We start from the raw sequence: 3604 nt of genomic DNA on the forward strand, positions 1-3604 counted from the left end.
CTGAGACCAAGGCTGAACTGGGCAACTCTCAAACCTAATGTCTTTATCAGAGGTTTATTTCATCTCAAGCTGGGGCTTTTCCAGATTTGAAATAAAAGCATTTTCTGCTCAAGAGTTTTTTTAACTTGCCCATCAATAGTATGTAGCCCTTAACCTGAGGGTTATTAGAATCATGTAAAAGTTGAAATTAAAGAAAAAGCTCTCCTATTAACTTGCCCTCCTACCATCTCTCTCTTGGTTGTGGGGGAGGGGGAAGAGACCTCCAGAAAGAAGTCACGTTGTGGGCTGTGGGGCAGGATAGAAAGCTCTGTATTGCCACCCTGAGGCCCCACCACTTGGACTGGAGACCACTAAAAGTGTAAGTACTCTATTTGCAAGAATAGCCCTTATGTCCGCGGTCAGAAATTGGAGCCAGCCCCCTACCCTGGCTTGAGTCTGCACCTCCAGTCTCAAGATGGATGCTTCTTCAGCCCTGATGATTGGCTCTTGCAGCCCTGAGCCCCAGTCTCCTCTGTGTCTGGTTTTCCCTTGCCCTGCCTTTGCCAGGGATTCATTTTCATTACCGTGAAAAAAGGCACAGGCCTTTTTCAACCTGTGCATCAAGGACCAAAAGAGGTCCTTATAGGAGGGCCCTGTGGGATCCTCCAAGGATTCCAAAGGGGCTTCCCCTGGTGGCTCCGTGGTAAAGAATCCACCTGTCATTGTAGGAGACTTGGGTTTTTAAATGTATTGATTTGGCTACGCTGGGTTTTAGTTGTGGCATGCAGAATCTTCTATCTTTGTTGCAGTGTGCAGGATCTTTAGTTGTAGCATGTGAACTCCTAGTTGTGGCATCTGGGATCTAGTTCCCTGACCAGGGTTCAAATCCAGGCCCCCTGCATTGGGAGCGCTGAGTCCTCGCCACTGGACGACAAGGGAAGCCGGAAACAGGTTCTTTTGACAGTCATGATTGAAATGGAGCTACAGCTAAAGACTCTTCCTCCTGCTTTATTCTTTGGCCAGGTTTTGAGGCTTGTTTTCTCTTGGGCTTTTCTTGCAAGTCTTACACGCCTTGTTTAAAAATAAAGCAAATTCTCCTAATTATGACAGATTTTTGATGACTTGATGTTCTGTAAAATCTTGCTTGGTTCAAATATTTCTTCTAAAAAATCACCTTTTCCAAAGTCTAGGTCTTGGTAGGACAACTGCAGGGGAGTTAAGATGCTAATAGGTATGTTCAGATCCCTTGTACTAGGCACACATGAGAGTTAGGATCCATCAGGCCTTGCCATTGGTTCTTGGGTTGCCCTTCTGGGGTGATTTCTGCTGGGGCAAGAGATGTTAGCTGCCTCAGACCTTTATGCTGTTAAGAAAAACCTGTGTTAGAAAAACTTATTTCAGGGATAAAATTGAATGTAAGGCCAGATGTTGTCGAATCTCAAGGAAATTGCAGTGTAAAGTCAGTTTCCCATAAATCTGATAACCAGGAGACTGATTTGAGGTAACATTGGGGCTTTCCTGGTGGCTCAGAGGTTAAAGCATCTGCCTCCAATGCAGGAGACCCGGGTTCGATCCCTGGGTCGGGAAGATCCCCTGGAGAAGGAAATGGTAACCCACTCCAGTATTCTTGCCTGGAGAATCCCATGGATGAAGAAGCCTGGTAGGCTACAGTCCACGGGGGTCTCAAAAGAGTCGGACACGACTGAGTGACTTTACTTTCACTTTCTTTTGGTTCATTCGGATGGTAGTGGGCCCACTGTATGCTTTTTTCTTTTGGCTGCACTTTGTGGCTTGCAAGATCTTAGCTCCCCAACAAAGGATTGGACCCAGGCCCGGCAGTGAAAGAGCTGAGTCCTAACCACAGGACCACCAGGAATCCCCTTGAGTGTTTTTTTTTTTTTAATTGGAAGATAATTGCTCTACAATGTTGTGTTGGTATCTGCCATACATCAGCATGAATCAGTATAAATACTTCCCCTCTCTCCCTTGAGTGTATGTTAATGAGAAGGATTGAAATGAAGGGCGGGAAATACAGAGGGTGATATCAACCTACAGAGGTTAAAAGAAGCAAGGGTAGGGTTCTTTCCTTAAAGCTTTCAGGAAGTTGAATTGACCTCTAAGATTGCAAAGGCCTTGCAGGGGCTGAACAGGCCCTGCTGCTTCTCCCTTCCCGAGGCTGCTTTCCTGTCTCAGCACTGAGGGCCTGTCCACCACCTTCCATTCCCCCAACCCCCATTCTCCTGCCTGGATGCCCTTAGTCTCTGATGTTCCTAAGGACATTGATTATGCCATGAAGGTCTTTAGGCCCTGTGTTTTTGAGTATGTTGCCTTGGTTTTTAGCTTCCAGAATGAAAGGAAAGGAAACCCAGAGGGGCAGGGAAACTTTCCATCCCAACTCTTGGTAACCTTACCCGCCCCAGAGCCTCAGAAGGCTGGCTGGCTCCTCTTCTGGCTGAGTCCCTGTGGCTAGCTCCTCTTGCAGCTGATCCTCTTTGCTGCTGATCGATTGTATGCCCCCCAGTGACAGTTCACTGTCCCCACCCCCATGCCCGGAGTCTGACTGTTCATCTTTCCCTTTCCCTGAGGTCTTTTCCCCAGCACATTTCTCCAGTAGCTAGGCAGCCACCTGTGAAAAACAGAAGGGGCGGGAAGGGGAACTTCCAATCCAGTGTTAAGACCACACAGCCAATGCAGGGGGCATGGGTTTGATCTCTGGTCAGAGAACTGAGTCCCACATTTCTCACAGCATGGCCAAAAAGTAAAAATTTTAAAAGGTAAAGAGTGACATGTTGAAAAAAAAAAAAACAGGGAGGGGAAGGCTCCTTTTGAAACAAAAATGTCTGAAGCCCTGCAGAGTGACAAGAAGCCTTCGTCCCATTCGCTCAATTCTGTATCTGTATTCTCCAAGTTTACCTCCACACCTGCTGTTGCAGCCAGGTCTTGTCACTTCACCCATACAGTTGCCATGAGCTCACACACATACTGGGGTTTTGATTCATGGTTTGAATATAAAAACAGGACAGTCAGCCTTGTCCATTTCACCTAGGCAATACACAGAGCAGTAAGTCAGCCTGGAGCCACTCCACTGAACTGTAGTTCTCATCCTCAAAGTTCTTGGGGTAGGGCCTCTGATGACAGGGGTTGGGGACTTACTATGCAGGAGGGCTGCAGCCATGGGGAGAGCAGCTGAAGCCTGGCTTGAGGATTCCCCCTCCCATCCTTTTCCTGCAGCCGTCTCCCACGGGGCCTGTTACTACTACTTAGCTGCCACCAGGGGGAGCCAAACCTGCTCAGGGCTCTAAGCACCTGCTAAGAGCTTAGAGCTCTCCAGGTCCCCTCTTCCCCTTTATGTCGCCAGCAGTCAGGGTGACAACACGGTGCTCAATTCTCACTCATTCAGCAGAGAGCAAAGTGCACACAGTGTAAGCACATTCCAAGTGCCGTGCTAGATGCTAAGAACTCAGAAAGGAAACTGTGTTATTTACCCGAAGCACTTATCTAGAGGGTGAAATAAGGCATTACAACTTGGTGTGATAGAGATTATGATAAGGGAAGAGCCAAGTGTGATGGGAGCACAAGAGGGTCACCTGAGCCAGTGGTGGAAGTCAGGGAAAGCTTCCTTAAG

At 47.8% G+C, this 3604-nt stretch overlaps 1 non-coding gene across 1 annotated transcript; it reads left to right on the top strand.

The window, feature by feature from the left end:
• The first annotated feature begins 1494 nt into the window (after window positions 1–1494).
• TRNAW-CCA (transfer RNA tryptophan (anticodon CCA)) lies at window positions 1495–1567 on the top strand. Its single transcript has one exon. It is a non-coding gene; the product is annotated as a tRNA-Trp (tRNA).
• Window positions 1568–3604: the final 2037 nt, after the last annotated feature.

Source organism: Bubalus kerabau, chromosome X, assembly GCF_029407905.1.
Source record: "Bubalus kerabau isolate K-KA32 ecotype Philippines breed swamp buffalo chromosome X, PCC_UOA_SB_1v2, whole genome shotgun sequence".
In the NCBI taxonomy this organism is placed as follows: domain Eukaryota; kingdom Metazoa; phylum Chordata; class Mammalia; order Artiodactyla; family Bovidae; genus Bubalus; species Bubalus kerabau.